Genomic DNA, 21945 nt, shown 5'->3' on the forward strand with positions numbered 1-21945 from the left:
TCCGTGCGTTACTCAGCATCAGTCCCGAGCGTCGAGGTCACGACCAGCCATGATCTCGTTCACTCCGGCTCCAACACGCCATCACGAAGCCTGGATATTTCCGCAGCGGAAGACACGAGTCAGGTCTAGACCAAGACCCTCTCCGACCCTCCCGGTTTTCGAGTTATCTACACAAAACCGCTTCTCCCCTCTTCGCGAAACAGAACGCGATGCTGTGATCATCGGTGATTCCATCGTTCGACACGTACACGCTACATTAGGTAAAAATAAGGTGCACAGTCACTGCTTTCCTGGTGCTCGTGTTTCTGAAATCGCTGCTCGCGTCCCCGAGATTCTGAACGAGCGCGTCGGAACCGTGGTCCTGCACGCGGGAGGGGCAGACATCAGGCTGCGCAAGACGGAGGTTCTGAAGAAAGACTTCAGGAATCTGATCGATACGGTACGCAGCACATCGCCTGATATAACGATTATTGTGTCAGGACCGCTTCCCACGTACCGACTAGGCAATGAAAAGTTTAGCAGATTATTCGCGCTAAATGAATGGTTAATATCATGGTGCAATGAGCAGAAACTGCTCTTTGTAAATAATTGGAATCTGTTTTGGGAGCGTCCTAGGCTTTACCGTGCTGATGGCTTACACCCAAACAGATTCGGATCGGATCTTCTGTCAGATAACATCTCCAAAATGTTAAATACCTTTTGACTAGTAACCAAAAGTCCAAATCATAGTCTCTGCTGCACCAAATTAACTGATATAAATACTAGTGTAGAACATTGCATAGAAATTGTGTCTATTCCTCGTTTAGTGAGATCAAATAATAAATCTACTGCAGGATCTAGGAAAAATCTAATTGTTATTAAAACAGAAAATGTTGCTATTAGTAAACAAAAACAATTTCTAAAGCTAGGTCTTTTAAACATTAGATCACTCACACCTAAGGCAGTTATTGTAAATGAAATAGTCACAGATAATAGCTTCGATGTACTTTGCCTTACTGAAACCTGGCTTAAACCAAATGATTATTTCGGTCTAAATGAGTCTACTCCATCAGGATACTCCTACAAACATGAGCCCCGTCTGATTGGTCGTGGCGGCAGTATTGCAACAATCTATAGAGATTTTCTTAGTGTTACTCAGAAAACGGGTTATAAGTTTATTTCATTTGAAGTACTTGTACTAAATGTTACGCTCTTAGACGCTAGAAAAACATCCCTATTATCTTTAGCCTTGGCTACCGTATATAGACCGCCAGGGCCTTACGCTGATTTCCTAAAAGAATTTGCAGATTTTCTCTCAGACCTATTGGTCAATGTCGATAATGCATTAATTGTTGGAGATTTTAACATACACGTAGATAATCAAAATGATGCGTTAGGGGCTGCGTTTATCGATTTATTAAACTCCTTTGGGGCTAAGCAAAACGTTACCGGACCAACTCATCGTTTTAATCATACACTCGATTTAATTATATCACTTGGAACCGATCCAACCGATATAGATATCATTCCACAAAGTGATGATGTCACTGACCATTACATGGTAACTTGCATATTACGTACCCCTGTAATATATCATGCTGCGCCGCGTTATCGATTAGGCAGAACAATCCTTCCATCCACCATAGATAATTTTTCAAATTGCTTATCGGATCTGTCTCAGCTGCTGTCTGAACCTAAACAAACAGATGAACTAGAGGAACTAACCAGCACTATGAGCACCATTCTCTCTGGAAAATTGAATATTGTTGCACCTATGAGACTAAAAAAGGTCAGAGAGAAAATTAAAGTACCATGGTACAACAATACTACGCGTGTTCTAAAGAGAGAAACTCGTAATTTAGAGCGTAAATGGAAACAAACTAATTTAGAGGTTTTTAGAATCGCTTGGAAAGACAGTATGTCACGTTATAAAAAGGCCCTAAAAGCGGCCAGGGCTGAGCACCTCCGCAAACTAATAGAAAATAACCAAAACAATCCTAGGTTTTTATTTAACACTGTGGCTAGACTAACAAATAAACAAGCGTCACCTGAACAAAATATTCCGTTACAGTTTAGTAGTAATGATTTCATGAAATTTTTCACTGAGAAAATAGAAAACATCAGAACCACAATTGTAAACGTTCAATCCTCAATCGCGCCTTATAATTCAGCCTCGATTATCACCCCGCAAGAACAATTACAGTGCTTTACAACTATAGAACAAATAGAGTTAAATAAACTTATCACTTCTTCTAAAACAACAACATGTTTATTAGATCCTATACCAACTAAACTACTGAAAAGTGTTACCTGTAGTGGAAGAGCCTCTCCTCAATATTATTAACTCATCTTTAATTTTAGGTCATGTTCCAAAAACATTTAAACTGGCAGTTATAAAACCTCTCATTAAGAAACCACAATTAGACCCAAATAATCTAGCAAATTATAGACCCATTTCAAATCTTCCTTTTATGTCCAAAATACTAGAAAAAGTTGTGTCCACCCAACTAGGCTCTTTCTTACAAGCAAATGACGTCTATGAAAAGTTTCAGTCTGGGTTCAGGCAGCATCATAGCACTGAAACTGCGCTCGTTAAAATCACAAATGATTTACTCTTAGCTTCTGACCGAGGCTGTATCTCAATATTAGTTTTACTAGATCTTAGTGCTGCGTTCGATACTATAGATCATACAATACTCTTAGATCGACTACAAAGTAGTCAAGGACAAGGTGTTCAAGGACAAGCACTAAGCTGGTTCAGATCATACCTATCTGACCGATACCATTTTGTCTATTTAAATGGAGAAAAATCGATCATAACTCCAATAAACTATGGAGTGCCACAAGGATCTGTGTTAGGCCCTCTATTATTCTCAATATATATGCTGCCACTTGGAAATATTATAAGGAAACATGGAATTAGTTTCCATTGTTATGCTGATGACACTCAAATATATATTTCATCACGGCCGGATGAAAACGCTAAATTATCCAAATTGACAGAGTGTGTTAAAGATATAAAAGATTGGATGACGCGCAATTTTCTTTTATTAAATCCGGACAAGACAGAGGTACTACTTATCGGTTCAAAAAAAACGCCCACAAAACCTCTTACAATACAACTTTAACATAGTAGGATGTCCCGTTACTTTATCCTCTACTGTAAAAGACCTGGGTGTTATATTAGATTGTAACCTGTCTTTTGAAAATCATATTTCATATGTTACAAAAACAGCCTTTTTCCACCTCAGAAACATTGCTAAGCTACGTAATATGCTCTCTGTTTCTGATGCAGAAAAGTTAGTTCATGCGTTCATGACCTCGAGATTAGATTACTGTAATGCTTTATTGGCTGGTTGTCCTGCATCCTCAATAAACAAGCTACAGTTAGTCCAAAATGCCGCCGCTAGAGTTCTTACTAGATCAAGAAAATTTGACCATTTAACACCAATTTTATCATCACTGCATTGGTTACCTATAAAGTTCCGTATTAATTACAAGGTATTGCTACTGACTTATAAAGCCCTAAACGGCTTAGCTCCAGTCTATTTAACGGATCTTCTATCGCCCTATAATCCATCACGCTCTTTAAGATCACTAAATTCGAGGCTTTTGGTCATACCTAGGATATCTAGATCAACTAAAGGAGGGAGAGCATTTTCACATTTAGCACCAAAACTCTGGAATAGTCTTCCTGATACTGTTCGTTGCTCAGACTCGCTCTCCCAGTTTAAAACTAGATTAAAGACGCATCTCTTCAGCCAGGCATTTATATAATATTTTTAATCTTACAGTAAAATCCGGTCTTTACTTCATAAACGCCAGAGGAGAACTGGCCCCCGACTGAGCCTGGGTTCTCCCAAGGTTTTTTTTTTTCTCCATTAGGTCACCTGATGGAGTTTTTCGGTTCCTTGCCACTGTTGCCTTTGGCTTGCTCAGTTGGGGATACTTAATTTAATTAATCAATCAACAATACTATTGATCAGCATTATCAAACATGGATGTTTTAAACTAGAAACAAACACTGATGTACTATTTTATTTAATCCTGTGAAGCTGCTTTGATACAATCTGTATTGTGAAAAGCGCTATATAAATAAAGTTGACTTGACTTGACTTGACTAATAGTAACTAATCTAATAGTAACAAAGAACGCGTCGGCGCACTGGTGAAGCTTAACAGTAATTCAATATAAATAAGTCGACCAATGGCTTATATGAACAACATCTGGTGAACAACTACTAGTCGACTAGAAAAAAACTTTAGTCAGGGGCAGAGTTGACTGACAGATTTTCAGTGCGTTATTGGCTGAGTCACCCTCTGATTACATGAATGTGTTACCACTGCACCAGCACCGAAAACATGGGGATTTCTTTAGACAATAATTGTAAAACCTATTTGATATTCTATAATAAAATCAACTAATCAAATATTCGGAAATCTTGACTCATCTCTAATGAATTTCTCCTCAACATATTTGTATGTGAAAGCAGTTGTCACCTCTTCACATCATCCAATCATGTTTGTAACTATCAAAAAACTATCAAAAGTAAAATGACCTCAGAAGCTTTGAAAATAATCTAATGAAGATTAAACATCCTTTTCAGTTACTTGATGGTAAACTTTATTTGTATATTTTATTTTTGTATATCATTCATTATTCACCACAGGAGAAAAACAGACGACGTTGAGACTTTTATAAAATCTTACCTCAGTATCTCCAGTTTACAGTGAGGATCCTTCAGTAGATGAGAAAGCTGATTGATTCCTGAATCTCCTACTTTATTCAATGACAGATTCAGTTCTCTCAGGTGTGAGGGGTTTAATCTCAGAGCTGAAGTCAGAGCAGCACAACCTTCATCTGTAACACCACAATCCCTCAACCTGTAGAGAACAATGATACTCTTCAGTCTCTCAGTTCAGGAAACACTGATATACATGATAAGATATACACAAATTTCTCCTTTTACAGTATTGCTTTAGTACAAAAGCACATGCTAAACTCATAAATATGATCATGTTTTATCAGTGTAATGATTGTTGTCAGTGTGACTTACTGAACTGAACTGGATTCTTTAACCACAGGCAGCAGCTTCTGAAGAACTTCATCTACTGTATTTTGTGCTCCAATAAACTGTTTTAGATTAAAAACATCCATCTTCTGCTCTGATGTCAGCAACACATAAACCAGAGCGGACCACTGTGAAGAGGAGAGTTTGGTTTTTCCTATTTCTCCAGATGTCATATATTCTTGGATCTCCTGCATCAGAGAATCCTCACCCAGTTCATTCAGACAGTGGAACAGATTGATGGATCTCTCTGGAGAGCGATTCTCCCTGATCTTCTGTTTGATGTACTGAACTGTTTCCTCTTTGTTGTAGGAGCAGCTTCCAGTCTGTGTCAGTAGTTCTCGTAAGAGAGTCTGATTGGACTCCAATGAGAGACCCAGAAGGAAACGCAGGAAAAGGTCCAGATGTCCATTCTTACTCTTAAAGGACTTATTTACAGCTCTCTGATGCAGCTCAGATAATGAATGATATTTCTTCTTGATTAAGATTTTAGAAAAGACACTGTGTTTGGTTTTGTCAAACACATTTCTCTTTTTTATAAGGGAGACGTGCGCATATAGAGCTGCTAGATGTTCCTGGATGCTCAGATGAACAAAGCAGAAGACTTTCCCCTGATACAATCCCAACTCCTCTCTGAAGATCTCTGTGCACAATCCTGAGTACACTGATGCTTCTGTCACATCAATGCCACACTCTCTCAGGTCTTCCTCATAGAAGATAAGGTTGCCTTTCACAAGCTGCTGGAAAGCCAGTTTCCCCAGTTTGAGAATCATGTCTTCATCTTTCACTCTCTTCTCATAGTCCTTCTCATGTTTGATGTTGGCCTGAATGATCAGGAAGTGTGTGTACATCTGAGTGAGAGTCATGGGAATCTCTCCTCTCTCTGCTTCACTCAACATCTCCTCTAGAACAGTGGCTGAGATCCAGCAGAACACTGGGATGTGGCACATGATGTGGAGGCTCCTTGATGACTTCAGGTGTGTGATGATTGTATTGGCCAGACTCTGATCACTGATTCTCTTCCTGAAGTATTCCTCCTTCTGTGGCTCATTGAAGCCTCGAACCTCTGTCACTCGATGGACACACTCAGAGGGGACGAGATCCGCTGCTGCTGGTCTGGAGGTGATCCAGATGAGAGACGAGGGAAGCAGATTCCCCTTAATGAGGTTCATCAGCAGCTCGTCCACTGAGGCTGATTCAGATATATTACACAGTTTCACTTCGGTCTTAAAGTTCAGAGACAGACGGCACTCATCCAGACCATCAAAGATGAACAACACTTTATATTCATCACTGGATATTTCCATTTCTTTTGTTTCAGGGAAAAAGACATGAAGAAGTTTTGAAAGACTGAGTGTTTTGTCCTTCATCAAGTTGAGCTCTCTGAAAGCAAGTGGAAATATGAGCTGGACGTCCCGATTCTCTTTCCCTTCAGCCCAGTCCACAATGAACTTTTGCACAGAGACTGTTTTTCCAATGCCAGCAACTCCCTTTGTCAGCACAGTTCTGATGGGTTTGTCTTGTCCAGGTAAAGGTCTAAAGATGTCATTGCATTTGATTGGTGTGTTCTCTGTTGCTGCTCTCCTGGATTGTGTCTCAATCTGTCTCACCTCATGCTCATTATTGATCTCTCCACTTTCACTCTTTGTGATGTAGAGCTCTGTGTAGATCTCATTAAGGAGTATTGGGTTTCCCTGTGTTGCTTTTCCTTCATACAGACACTGAAACTTCTTCAGCAGATTTAATTTAAATGTGCTTTGGACCAGTTGAGAATTACGACTAAAAGAATAAATTCTTAGATTACAAAATAAACTAGAAAAAAAAGTTTGTTGAGACAAACTTTAAGTTGGCTTGAGAAGGCTGGACCAGAGAGTTTGAAGAAGTTTAAAGTAGTTTAAAATTTGATTGATAGATTAGTTAGAAAGAAAGAATAGTTGGAAAGAAAGAAAGATTAGTTAGAAAGAAAGAAAGAAAGAAAGAAAGAAAGAAAGAAAGAAAGAAAGAAAGATTAGTTAGAAAGAAAGAGAAAGATTAGATAGAAAGAAAGAGAAAGAAAGGTTAGTTAGAAAGAAAGAAAGAAAGATTAGTTAGAAATAAAGAGAAAGAAAGGTTAGAAAGAAAGAGAGAAAGAAAGAAAGAAAGAAAGAAAGAAAGAAAGAAAGAAAGAAAGAAAGAAAGAAAGAAAGAAAGAAAGAAAGAAAGAAAGAAAGAAAGAAAGAAAGAAAGGTTAGTTAGAAAGAAAGATTAGTTAGAAAGAAAGAAAGATTAGTTAGAAAGAAAGAAATATTAGTTAGAAAGAAATAAAGAAAGATTAGTTAGAAAGAAAGATAGATTAGTTAGAAAGAAAGGAATATGAGTCAGAAAGAAAGAAAGATAGATTAGAAAGAAAGAAAGAAAGAAAGATTAGTCAGAAATAAAGAAATATTAGTTAGAAAGAAAGATAGAAAGGTTAGTTAGAAAGAAAGAAATATTAGAAAGAAAGAGAGAAAGATAAGTTAGAAAGAAAGAAAAGATAGATAGATAGATAGATAGATAGATAGATAGATAGATAGATAGATAGATAGATAGATAGATAGATAGATAGATAGATAGATAGATAGATAGAAAGTGAAATAATGGTAGTTTAGATTTTAGTTTTTGGGTTGTGCACTAATGGGCCACCGTAGCCTTGGCTCAATTTGAACATTCTGCAATTAAAGTCTATGGGGTTTTCATGATTTGTAATATTAATTTTTAAGAAAACTGAAAGTCAAATCAGTCTGAAAAGATATAGCAACTCAACTGAGGGTCTGACCTGAGTTTGGAGTATCTAGAGTTAAAGCTTTAGGGGAAGTTAGAGTCTGAAAATTTTCCGCTCAGAATAATAATAATAATAATAATAATAATAATAAGTTTAAATAGGATTTCAGTAAGAGAGTATGCAAGAGTGATGCACTAGTGATGAACACTAGTGATGCCTTGCCTTTGGCAAGCACCACTAATAAGTTTAAATAGGATTTCAGTAAATTGGCTTTCTCAAGCCAACTTAATTAAAGAAGTAAAATTGATAGTTAAATATCTTTATGACAGAAATGTTGTACCTCAGATTAGATGACATTTGTCTTTCTCTAGATGTTCCTTGAGTGTCCATAGACTGTTCTCTAATTATAGACAAACATGGACAAAAGAGACAATACAACAGAGTCGAGAAAACAGAGACAAGAATTCATATAGAGTCATTCTGTGTCGCCTCTACCAGAGGACCCTGGACAAACATTTTCATTTTTATTTATTTTTCTGGTGAAAGAAATTCATAAATGAATAAGAAAGTAAATATTCATCCAATGCATTTAATATTTTGGCTGAGTAATTTATTATTTTGTAGAGGGGGTCAAAACAACACATAGATTCACTTCATCAATCCTTGTTGCATTATACGCCAATGGTGACCATTCAAAAACGGGACTCTGAAGCACCTTTCATGTTTTTTTTTTTCTCAAAGTTTGCATGCCTGTAACTCAAAACTTATGTAAGATATCTCAATATCCTTTTAGAATTTGGTTCCTAACAGACTTTTCTTTTAATATCTTTTTTAAAAATATAAATGCGTTCATGACCTCAAGGCTAGATTATTGTAATGCTATTATGGGTGTTTGCCCTGCACGCTTAATAAACAAATTACAGCTGGTCCAAAATGCAGCAGCTCGAGTTCTTACCAGAACCAGGAAATATGACCATATTAGCCCTGTTCTGTCAACACTGCATTGGCTGCCTATTAAAAATCGTATATTTTAAAATATTGCTGATTACTTACAAAGCACTAAATGTAAAAAAATGTACTAAACCCCTAAGTTTATAACTAATGATCTTCGCAACGGAGGTGAATCAATCAATCAAAACTAACTTTAGCTGGACAATAACTTTATCCTAGAGCTGCTGTAAAGCCTAAACAATAAACCTCTCATATCGATCTATCTATCTATGAAATGTTGTACCTCAGATCAGTTGATGTGTGTTTTCCCTCGAATTTCATTGGCTGATCCATAGATGCATCACTCTTCATGGACACACAGCTGGACTCGGGTGAGATTGATCTGTCACCCTTTAGATGTCTTTAATAGAATGGAGACAAAAGAACAGAGAGGATAAAGAACACTCATTTAGCTGATTTTATGTAGAGTTGGTCAGTCGCTTTGGTGCATTTCTCACATCACTATTTACATTTGCACAACAGTTAGTTCAACCTCCACAACATTTAGTCATTTGTGCACATCATAATAGCAGTTTCTTATTCCTTCCAACAAATTGCAAATGCTTTTGGACATGCATAAATTGCTTTCATACAACTCTCTGCTGTTTTATAACATTATCATTTGCTTATGTCATGTCAGTCAAAATGAACTATACTTGTGAATGTTGAATAGTCATTCCATATAAAACTAATAGTCCTCATTTCATTGCTTGAGTCATTACATACAAAAATGTTGAACTAGTTGTCAAAATCTGTCAAGCAAATTTTACACGTTTTAAAAAAAAAATCCTGAAAATGTCTCCTAAATTGAACAATTTCTCTCAGGTGAATCTCAGCTTTCACTGATGAGGAACGTCTGGATGTGCATTAATGATTACAGTACTATGTATGTTGTATGTTCAGTTCCAATATGTACTGCAATATTGTTTACAGTTGTGCACAGCTCTACCCAAAGGGAGTTTATGTTTGATGTAAATAAGGGTGTGTTTTTTTTCTTTTGCACAATGCTGTGAACAAATTACAGTTCCCTTTCGTGGTCACTCCGAGTTACGTCGGATGACGACGATTGGGGTTTCGCTTAGAAGCCTATCACCTTCGAGTATATAAAACGAGCCAATGGCAATGAAATGCCATGGGTCTGCGGAATTTGCATAGCGTAACTCCGCCCGCCGCAGGGGGTATATAAGGAAGTACGCTGGCACAATGCAGACATGTTTTCGCTTCGGAGCCGAGAACTTCTCCACTCCACGTAAGCCGAAATTCTGAGTTATTTCTTCTCATTCCTTCGAGACGAGCGAGCTCTCCGGTGTTGGTGTGACGGCGATTTCAGCGAGTGCACACTTCCCTGCTGATCTTGTCAGTGATCTGACAGTTAGTGTGATTTCTCCCTGTTCGCTTCAACATCCGCGGAGTTTTCCTCTCACAAAAAGAGCATTGCATGTGGCACGTCTTTTTAAAGATGTCTCGCCCGTGCACTTCTGGTTGTGGTCGCGATGTATTTTCTCCTGATGGGCACAATCTCTGCTTAGCGTGTTTGGGCGTTGATCACGCTGAAGCAGCGTTTGTGGATGATTCATGTTCTCATTGCGGGAACATGACCATCTCCATGCTGCGGTCGAGACTCAATGAGCTCATCAGAGCGAGAGTCCCCTCATCCACACCCCGATCTACGGTCTCCCCGAGAGGCTGTACTTCGGCTGGTGGCCAGGGTGACCTGAGGGTATCTGTGTGGGACAAACCGCCGACACGTCCACGGTTCACACACCCCTCTTCAGCATTGGTACCCGCGATCGTGCAAACCGAAACCGCTGGTCCCTCTACGGAGGCCCCGCGCGTTTCGTTTGGCGTTCCACAGGAGGATGCAATGTCGATCACTGCATCACAAGGTGGGCATGAGTCCTCGGGAAGTGAGGATTCGGCTGTGTTGCCGCCCTCGGGCGTGCCAGCATTGCCCGAGTCTGATCCCGAGCTGACTGCCATGCTTTCCCGGGCAGCCGCGGCCATTGGGCTCGAGTGGTCCCCGCCGCCCGATCCAGTGCGCTCGCGGCTGGATGATTGGTTTTTGGGAGCGGCCGCTGACATTCGTCGCCGCCCAACCCCAATACCATTCTTCCCGGAAGTGCATGAGGAAGTCACGCGGTCCCGGAAGGCTCCCATGTCTTCCCGCGATCGTTCGTCGGCTTTCTCCGCCTTTCCTCCCCTCGATAGAGCTGATGCTTGTGGGTACACTGGGATTCCCACGGTTGAACGTTCTGTCGCGATCCAACTGTGTCCGGCAGGCGCTTTATCACGTGGTGATCCTAAGCACCCGTCCAAAGCCTGTGGATTCTCGTCCACTCTCGTGGCGAAGTCTTACTGTGTGGCGGGACAGGCAGCTGCCTCTTTGCATGCCATGGCCATCCTGCAGGTCTACCAGGCCCAGATGCTTCGTGAAATGCACGAGGGCAGGACAGACCCAGGGCTCGTTCATGAGCTGCGCGCCGCCACCGACCTCGCTCTCCGAGCGACGAAGGTGACCGCGCGCTCCCTGGGTTTGGTGATGTCCACAGCTGTGGTCCAGGAGAGACATCTCTGGCTGAACCTGGCTGATATGTGTGAGCCCGAGCGGACTCGTCTGCTTGACGCTCCCATATCCCAGGCCGGCCTTTTCGGCAGTGCGGTCGAGGATTTTGCCCAACAGTTCTCGACCGCCCAGAAGCAGACTGAGGCTATCAAGCACATTCTGCCCCGACGCTCCGCTGCTCAGCCGTCGGCACAGAATCCTCAGCCTGCTCGCCGCCGAGGGCGCCCTCCCGCAGCTGCCCCTCCCGCACGGCCCCAGCAGCAACCTTCACCCGGGCCGCGTTGTGGAGGGAGCCGCAGGCAGGCGCCACAGCCCTCTCCAGCCACCCCCGCCACCCGCTAAACGCCAGGCCAAGCGGCGCTCCTGAGACGGGCTGCTCAGGGTTGGCTTCAATTCTGTCCCAGGAGCTGGTAGCAGGGCCACTCCTTCCCCCGGTGGAGGGTCGGGGGAGAATCTTTTGTTCTCCACTCCCCGCTGCTCGTCCAACGACGAGTAGTACTCTGATGTGGTTGAAGACAGAATTGAATTCCCCGATCCTGAGCTGACCGAGTCCGAGGTCCGCAGTGCGCGCCACCCTTGGGTCCCGCTACTGCCGCCCTCCTCTGTCCCAGAGGTGCGGGATGACAGCACGCGCCGCCCACGGGCCACGCTCCTCTCATCCACCTCTGTCGCCAGACCCCTGCCAGAGCACGCCCCCGTGGGACGCGCGCCCTCCCCTGGCCTCCTCTGGCAGGACGCGGTTAATGACTGTGCCCCCGCACAGGGCCGCTATGCCACCCTCGCCGGTGCCGGTCATCCCGCCTTGCTGCCCCACCGACGATACGTCTGTGGTTCGTATGACCCTGCTGGTGCACTTTCTGGAGGCCTGGCTAGAGCTTCCCAGACTGTCCCGCTGGGTCGCGAGAACCATCAGGCTCGGCTACGCGATTCAGTTCGCGAGATCTCCTCCCCGTTTCAGGGGAGTCCGCTTCACTATGGTCGGTGGCAATGCCCCTGTCATGAGAGCGGAGGTCGCCACCCTACTGGCGAAGGGTGCGATCGAGATTGTCCCTCCAGCCGAAATGAAGTCCGGCTTCTACAGCCCTTACTTCATTGTACCCAAGAAGTCCGGTGGGTTACGGCCAATCCTCGACCTGCGCGTCTTGAACCGCTCCCTTCACAGGCTGCCGTTCAAGATGCTAACGGCCAAACACATCCTCCAGTGTGTGCGGCCGCAGGATTGGTTTGCAGCGATCGACCTGAAGGACGCCTACTTCCATGTCTCCATTTTACCTCGACACAGACCGTTTCTACGGTTTGCTTTCGAGGGGCAGGCATACCAGTACGCGGTTCTCCCTTTCGGGCTAGCCCTGTCTCCTCGCGTCTTTACGAAGGTCGTCGAGGCAGCCCTTGTTCCCCGCCGGGAACACGGGGTTCGCATCCTGAACTATCTCGACGACTGGCTGATCCTAGCTCACTCTCGAGACCAGGTTTGCGAACACAGGAACCTAGTGCTCCGGCACCTAGCTCGTCTGGGCCTTCGGGTCAACTGGGAGAAGAGCAAACTCTGCCCCGTGCAGAGGATCTCTTTTCTCGGTATGGAGATCGGCTCGGTCGCCATGTGCGCGCAGCTTACGAGCGAGCGCGCGCAGTCACTGCTGACTTGTCTTCGTCAGTTCGAGGGCAAGAGTGCGGTTCCACTGAAACTTTTTCAGAGGCTCCTGGGGCATATGGCATCCGCAGCCGCAGTAACGCCGCTGGGATTGCTTCATATGAGACCGCTTCAGCTTTGGCTTCGCGATCGAGTCCCGAGGTGGGCATGGCAACACGGCACGCTCCGAGTCCCAGTGACTCCAGCCTGCCGTCAGACCTTCATCCCTTGGGCGAACCTCAATTTTCTACGGGCCGGAGTGCCCTTAGAACGAGTTTCCCGGCATGTTGTTGTATCAACAGATGCCTCCAACACGGGCTGGGGTGCCATGTGCAATGGTCATGCTGCCGCGGGCTCCTGGACAGGACCCCAGCGCCTTTGGCATGTCAATTGCCTCGAGTTGCTGGCTGTACGTCTCGCCCTGCACCGCTTCCATGCGCTGCTCAGGGGTCAGCACGTACTAGTCCGATCAGTCAATACCGCAACAGTAGCGTACATCAACCATCAAGGTGGTCTACGCTCCCGCCGTATGTCGCAACTCGCTCGCCACCTCCTCATATGGAGTCAGAAGCATCTGAGGTCGCTTCGAGCCATTTATATCCCGGGACACCTGAACCAGGCGGCCGACGAGCTGTCTCGAGTTCGGCCTCTCGCTGGAGAATGGCGACTCCATCCCCAGACGGTCCAGCTGATTTGGGATCAGTTCGACGACGCACAGGTAGACCTGTTTGCCTCCCACGACTCGTCCCATTGCGACCTGTTTTATTCCCTGACCGAGGGCACGCTCGGCACGGATGCAATGGCGCACAGCTGGCCGCGAGGCCTACGCAAGTATGCGTTTCCCCCAGTGAGCCTCCTTGCGCAGACCTTGCGCAAGATCAGGGAGGACGAGGAGCAGGTCATTTTGGTTGCCCCGTATTGGCACAACCGGACCTGGTTCTCTGAACTAGTACTCCTCGCGACAGCACCTCCCTGGCCAATTCCTCTGAGGAAGGACCTCCTTTCTCAGGGACGGGGCACCTTATGGCACCCTCGTCCCGATCTTTGGAACCTCCAGGCAGGTTTGAGGCAGGTTTGAGTACCCTACCACCTGCGGTGGTGGCTACCATCACTTCCGCTAGAGCATCGTCCACGAGACATGCCTATGCGTTGAAGTGGAACCTCTTCGTCAACTGGTGTTCTTCTAAACATCAAGAACCCACGAAATGCCCCATCAGTGTCGTGCTTTCCTTCCTGCAAGAAGGGTTGGAGCGAAGGCTGTCTCCCTCCACCCTGAAAGTGTATGTTGCCGCCATTGCCGCACATCACGAAGCAGTCGATGGTAAGTCTCTGGGAAAGCACGACCTGATCGTCAGGTTCCTGAGGGGAGCGAGGAGACTAAATCCTCCTCGTCCTCCCCTCGTTCCCTCTTGGGACCTCTCAGTGGTTCTAACTGCCCTGCAGAGCGCTCCATTTGAGCCTTTGCAATCAGTGGAGCTTAAGTTCCTGTCAATGAAGACAGCGCTCCTGGTTGCATTGGCCTCCATCAAGAGGGTAGGGGACCTGCAGGCATTTTCGGTTGACGAAGCGTGCCTGGAATTCGGGCCGGCTAACTCTCACGTGATCCTGAGACCCCGGCTTGGATACGTGCCCAAGGTTCCTACCACACCCTTTCGAGACCAGGTAGTGAACCTGCAAGCGCTGCCCTTGGAGGAGGCAGACCCAGCCTTGGCACTGCTCTGTCCAGTACGCGCCCTTCGTGCTTACGTAGACAGAACGCAGTGTTTCAGGACCTCAGACCAGCTCTTTGTCTGTCATGGTGGGAAGCTGAAGGGAAAGGCTCTCTCAAAGCAAATGTTATCACACTGGATAGTGGATACCATTGCTTTGGCATACCAGCAGCAAGGTCGTCCGTGCCCCCTTGGTGTGAAAGCCCACTCCACTCGTAGTGTGGCTTCCTCTTGGGCTCTAGCGCATGGCGCCTCGCTAACAGACATTTGTAGAGCTGCAGGCTGGGCGACACCCAACACATTCGCGAGATTCTATAATCTCCGAGTAGAGCCAGTTTCTTCTCATGTACTCGCTTCAACCAGCCGGTGCTAGATTCTGCTCAGGTGTCTTCGCTTGCTCGCCATTCCTCTCCACGGACGGGATACGTGCGATATTTCTCTCAGGTGAGTCTGATAAGCTCTGAGTTCCTCCAGCACTGGTGACGTCAACGCCTGACTTATGCCATTTTGCCATAACGCAGCTTTTGCGCTTGACTAGGTGCCTCCATGTGCATGGTTCCCCCTCTGGGCGACCCCCACATGTGTATTCCACTGTAAGTCTCCTTGTGAGCGTGTGTCTTTCCCTTGGCAAGCCACCTTGCCACCCCTGGGGTTTAAAATTCCACCTGCGGCTGGACACCCCAGTGATTCTCCATATGCATCCCTCTGGGTCATATGTGTATTCTAAGTCCCCCCCATCAATGGCTGGGCATAATTGCATATTTCTCTCTGGAGATATGCTTCCCAGTGTACCTTGGTATCCCTGTGTTAAGTAGGACTCCTTCGTTCGTGCTAGTCTCACAACAGGGAGCTCAGACTTACGCAGGGCACTGGAAGACAGCCGAGGTGGCGTGATTAGACTGGAACCCCAATCGTCGTCATCCGACGTAACTCGGAGTGACCACGAAAGGGAACGTCTCAGTTACGGATGTAACCCTCGTTCCCTGAGTGGGAACGGAGACGTTACGTCTTCCTGCCACTTCCGCTGTACCGCTGAAAAACGCCTGGGGCCAGTCTCGACTCCTCAGCGAAGACATGTCTGCATTGTGCCAGCGTACTTCCTTATATACCCCCTGCGGCGGGCGGAGTTACGCTATGCAAATTCCGCAGACCCATGGCATTTCATTGCCATTGGCTCGTTTTATATACTCGAAGGTGATAGGCTTCTAAGCGAAACCCCAATCGTCGTCATCCGACGTAACGTCTCCGTTCCCACTCAGGGAACGAGGGTTACATCCGTAACCGAGACGTTTTTCTCAGTTGCTTTGGTGCATTTCTCATAACACTATTTACATTTGCACAACAGTTAATGCAGTTCTCAAAACAATTAGTACAAACTGCAAAACCTGAAAAACTGTAATATAATAAAGACAACATATGGAAGGCATAATTTGTTAGTTTTAAATAAACTGATAAGATGATACAAATGAAAATTAAAACCTCAATAACCATATAATTACTGAAAAGTTTCCACAAGTTGTAATTTCATTCTATACAGTCATTTTATATATAGTATATATGTATTTTGTTTTTATCATTTATTGCTTTGCACTGTCTTCAAATGCAATGGCAAAAACAAATGTAAAAAATATTTGTCATGACTAGGGACACCCCCTAGTAGTCGACTAACTGTTAGTCGTCTAGAAAAGGCTTGGTCGACCAACATTTTACTAGTCAGTTAGTCGCAGAAGAAAAATACTCCACAGGAAGTGTCTAATTAAAGCTGAGACCGAGATGGGTCTTGATGCACACTTGGGTCCCACCTAGTACCAAGTCCAATCCAACATGAAATCCATCTGGGCAATTAACATGCCGCCATTATGGAACCCGCAGGCAATCCTATATGGGGCCCATTTTTCAGTCCATTTCATACCCATATGGGCTCCACATACAAATGTTGGCTGGGGAAGTCAGGGCGGAGGGAGGGAGGACGACAAAGAGCAGGTGAAGGGCAGACAGAAGGCAGGAGGGACCAGGGCGAGGCAGGCAGTGCAGGCTGCCAGGGTGGAGACGACGGAGGGAGGAGCCATGGTGGAGGCAGGGCTGATGACTCCAGGGGGCCGACTGACAGGGGCGAAGCAGGAGAGCCGACGAACCCAGGCGACGCCGAGGATCCGGCGGGACGTTGCGAAGCCGCCGGCTCTGACGACTGAGGTGCAGGCGGGGACACAGAATGGCGCGATGGAGACAGAGGGAGTGAGGATCAAGGAGGAACAGAAGGGATTCCAATGGAGCCAGGGAGACGAAGGGACGAGGCGAAGCCAGAGGAGTGCAGTCCAGAGGCAAGGGTTGGTCGACGAGCAACCAAGGTGGATCCGCTTAAATGAACAACTATTAGTCGACTAGAAAAATCTTTAGTCTTCTTTAGATTATGGGGCGGCAGTGGCTCAGTGGTTCATGTAGGTTGTCTACAAACCGGATGGCTGACACCGCCGTCGGTGTATGAATGAGTGAATGAATGGGTGAATGTGAGGCTATATGTAAAGCGCTTTGGTGGCCATGGGTCTGTTGAAAGCGCTATATAAATGCAGTCCATTTACCATTTGCCATTTAGTCGAGGGCAGCATTAGTATTGACAAGAAAGACCTAATAACTGAAACCTAAAATGGTCATATAGAGTAAATAAAGTAATGCTAATAATCAGACAATCTGAAAGAGCATCTTACAGTGCTGGAGACACAGACTCGAGTCAGAAGACTCACAGTCACTCATATTGTGACAGGCGAACACACACTGTTCTGCTAGAACACTGCAGTCTAAACATTCATCTATAAGACGAGCAGCTTTTCATCGTCTGTCAAAAACTGTAGTGAGTGTGTTTCATTTATTGATAATACATTTCTAGAGTTTGTGAGTCCTTTGTAAATTCTGCAGCTCTGTCTCAATAAATGCTGTACCTCAGATCAGTTGATGTGTGTTTTCCCTCGAATTTCATTGGCTGATCCATAGACGCGTCACTCCTCATGGACACACAGCTGGACTCTGGTGAGATTGATCTGTCACCCTTAAACTGACTTTAACAGAATAGAAGCAAAAGAACAGAGACAAGAATTATTATATTATATTACAGTACATGTAGATAAACCTCATATAGAGAATGAATCCATCCACTCATATTTTACAATTGGTTTTAAATCTGTTGTTGTGTTTGTGTTTCTCAATAAGTGATGTAGTTGTGTTTAGTTTGGTTGAGTTTGTCAGTATTGTTCTGGTCCAGATTATCAGTGTTTTGTGTGTCAGTAGATGTTAGTGAAACATCAGGACTGAAGCTCTGGATCAGCTGTGAGAGGAGACCTGATCCTGTGCTCGACTCCTGCTATTGCAGCACTTTATAATAGTGTGAGTCTATGAGTTATACATGCTTACACAATATCATCACCCACTTCTGTATTTTGATAATAAATGGATATTTGACAAATTCTGCCATACATGCATTATTTGTGTGTGTCTGTGGTCTCTCTGTCTGTCTAAACAAATATGTTGTACCTCAGATCAGTTGATGTGTGTTTTTCCTCGAATTTCACTGGCTGATCCATAGACATGTCACTCTTCATGGACACACAGCTGGGCTCCGGTGAGATTGATCTGTCACCCTTAAATTTACTTTAATAGAATAGAGATAATAGAGAGAAGAATTAACTTGGCTGATTTAACATGAAAATAAATCCCACATGAGAAGGTTGTCTATTAAGACAGTGTGTTGAAGTCAAGTCAAGTCAAGTCATCTTCATTTATATAGCGCTTTTAACAATGTAGATTGTTTCAAAGCAGCTTTACAGAGATAAGCGTATAATGTAAGGTAACAGAGATTGTTTTGGCTTTATAGCAGAGTTAAGTTATTTTCAATCTAAAGTTAGTTTTGATTGATTTGCTTCCGTCGCAACGATCATTTGTTATTAAATTAGGGGCCGCTAATTTAATAGAATTGGTTCTATAGTTATGTGCGTTTGAATATACGCAGGTTTGGAATTCCCTACAAGCCAAGCCTAAACAAAGTACTTGTCTTTCCTTATAGATTTTGATAAAGAATTTTATTTTATTTTGTTGCTTTGGGGTAGGAACGCGAAACGAATTTTCCGGACAACGCCTTATCTGTATAGTGGTAGAGGGATCCTCCATAGGGAGAGACTAGTTGGCACTTCAGCACTGCGTTGTCATCGGCCCAGGCGAAGGTCCTTCGTCAGATCTGGATACGGCCTGGATCCGGCAGGCTGCGGGAAAACCTCGGGGTAAACACAGACACTAAAATTAGCGTAGATGCCATTCTTCTCATGATGTAACTAGTACATCAGGATTTATGGGAAGTGTTCCCGGTTCCGGCTGACCTAATCTATGCAGCCTAACATTAAATTATAGAAGTCTATAATGTATTATGTGAATGCTAGGTCAAAGAGATGTGTCTTTAATCTAACTTTGAACTGACAGAGTGTGTCTGCTTCCCGGACAATGGTAGTAAGACTGTTCCAGAGTTTTGGTGCTAAATAGGAGAAGGATCTACCGCCAGCAGTCGACTTTGATATTCTAGGTATTAGTAACTGGCCGGAATTTTGAGATCGCAATAGACGTGAAGGACTATAATGCGTTAAGAGCTCGCTCAAGTACTGCGGAGCTAAACCATTTAGTGCTTTGTAAGTGATCAGCAATATTTTAAAATTTATGCGATGTTTAATAGGGAGCCAATGCAGTTTTGACAGAACCGGGCTAATATGGTCATACTTCCTGGTTCTGGTAAGAACTCGAGCTGCTGCGTTTTGAACCAGCTGTAGTTTGTTTATTAAGCGTGCAGGGCAACCACCCAGTAGGGCATTACAATAATCTAGCCTTGAGGTCATGAACGCATTAACTAATTGTTCCGCATTTGCCAATGAGAGCATATGGCGTAATTTAGATATATTTTTAAGATGGAAAAATGCGGTTTTACAGATACTAGACACGTGACTTTCAAATGAAAGATTGGTATCAAAGAGCACACCCAGGTTCCTAACCGACGACGAAGACTTAACAGAGCAGCCATCAAGTGTTAGACAGTATTCTAGGTTATTACGTGAGGAAGTTTTTTGTCCAATAATTAGAAACTCTGTTTTTTCAGAATTTAGAAGTAGGAAATTACGAGTCATCCAATTTTTTATATCCGCTATGCATTCCGTTAATTTTGTGAATTGATACGTTTCGTTAGGTTTTGAAGAAATATAGAGCTGAGTATCGTCAGCATAACAGTGAAAGCTAATGCCATGTTTCCTAATGATATCTCCTAATGGTAGCATGTACAGAGTGAACAGCAGCGGTCCTAGTACTGAGCCTTGTGGTACGCCATACTGAACTTGTGATCGATGAGACATCTCATCATTTACTGCTACAAACTGATAACGGTCAGATAAGTATGATTTAAACCATGCTAGTGCATTTCCCATAATGCCAACATAATGTTCTAATCTATTTAAAAGAACGTTGTGGTCAATGGTGTCAAACGCAGCACTAAGATCGAGTAACACTAATAGCGAGACACAACCACGATCGGATGATAAGAGCAGATCATTTGTGACTCTAACGAGAGCTGTCTCGGTACTATGGTACGGTCTAAATCCGGACTGAAAATCCTCACAGATATCATTTCTTTCAAGAAAGGAACACAGTTGTGAAGATACTGCTTTTTCTAATATCTTTGACAGAAAAGGTAGATTCGAGATCGGCCTGTAATTGACTAATTCTGTAGGATCAAGTTGCGTTTTTTTGACAAGCGGTTTAATCATAGCCAGCTTAAAGTTTTTTGGTACGTATCCTAGAGACAACGATGAATTAATGATATTAAGAAGAGGATCTGTGACCTCTGGAAGTATTTCTTTCAGTAGCTTAGTTGGTATAGGGTCTAACATACATGTTGTAGATTTAGATGATTTAATGAGTTTAGTAAATTCTTCCTCTCCTATAGCAACGAATGAATCAAATTTTTCTTCAGGGAGACTACAATGCACTGCCTGATGCGATACTGTAGTAGACGGTTGCATAGTTATAATTTTGTCCCTGATATTATCAATCTTATAAGTGAAGAAGTTCATAAAGTCATTACTGCTGTGTTGCTTGGAAACTTCGGTGCTTGAAGCTTTCTTTTTCATTAGTTTAGCCACCGTTTCAAATAAATACCTAGGATTATGTTTATTTTCTTCTAATAGTGTTGAAAAATAAGCAGATCTAGCAGCTTTTAAAGCCTCTCTGTAAGCAATCGAGCTCTCTTTCCATGAAATCCGAAATACCTCTAGTTTTGTTTTCTTCCAGTTGCGCTCCATTTTTCTGAAGAGTGTTGAAGAGTGTTGAAGAGTGATGAGACTGTCCAAGGATAATGTCATATATCATCTAGCTGTCTACTGTATCTGTGTGTCTCTGGACAGTGTTTAAAGACACTGAGTGGCTCCCACTACTGTATATCCCGGCACCAGAATATGATAGAGACAACAGATCACTATACCAACCCTGGCAAACACACACAACACCCTGTTATGTGCAGAAAATGAGTCTTCTATAACATTAAGATCATATGAAGATTGAAGTACCTGAATCCTGGAGAAGAATCTCCATGTCTGAATGTGTGTGTGTCGTCCATGATTCATTCAGTCTTCATGAAGCTGCTCGAGTAAGAGATCAGACACACTCATTCACACACACTCAAATACAATGCATTACAAAATTATTTGCAACTTTAAAAAGTTTTTTTTTTTTTCAACAATCCTGATTATGTATGTTATGAAGAAATATAAAAACAACACTAAAGTCTCATATTTGTATTCTCTTTCCATCATGACATTTTCCCCCATTATGTTACTGGTTAAAAAAAAGCTGTGATAATGATGAATTGCAAGAATATGATAAATACTTTTTTAAATAAAATATTACATCAGGCTGAGTTAGTATAAAACTAATATGAAGAATTTACATGACAATGAAATAATTTGAGATTAAAAAACAAAAAGACCATTATACTTCTGGTTTATAAGTTGATTTTGTGATTATGTAAATTAATGTTAAAATGACAAAACTTTCAGGTTCCCTAGTTTAATTTGATGAATCACAAAAAAAGAATATTCAGGACTTTTTTCTGATTATTGAAGCCCAAAATGACAGATAATGATAAGCTAATGTCACTTTCCCTGCTCATGTTAACATTTTAGCATCATTTCATGTCTATAAGCAATAGAAATACCATGTCTGAACAGACGGAGAGGGTTGAAACAC

The 21945-nt window shown here is 43.5% G+C and overlaps 1 pseudogene across 1 annotated transcript in view; it reads right to left on the bottom strand.

The window, feature by feature from the left end:
• LOC308697128 overlaps positions 1–21945 on the bottom strand; it is a 370896-nt pseudogene that overhangs the window by 46488 nt on the left and 302463 nt on the right. Inside the window, exon 12 of the transcript in view lies at positions 4689–4862. The product of the transcript in view is annotated as an uncharacterized misc_RNA (transcript). The remainder of the gene's footprint in view (positions 1–4688; positions 4863–21945) is intronic.

The sequence above is a fragment of the Scardinius erythrophthalmus genome, assembly GCF_964197995.2.
Source record: "Scardinius erythrophthalmus genome assembly, chromosome: 10".
Classification (NCBI taxonomy): domain Eukaryota; kingdom Metazoa; phylum Chordata; class Actinopteri; order Cypriniformes; family Leuciscidae; genus Scardinius; species Scardinius erythrophthalmus.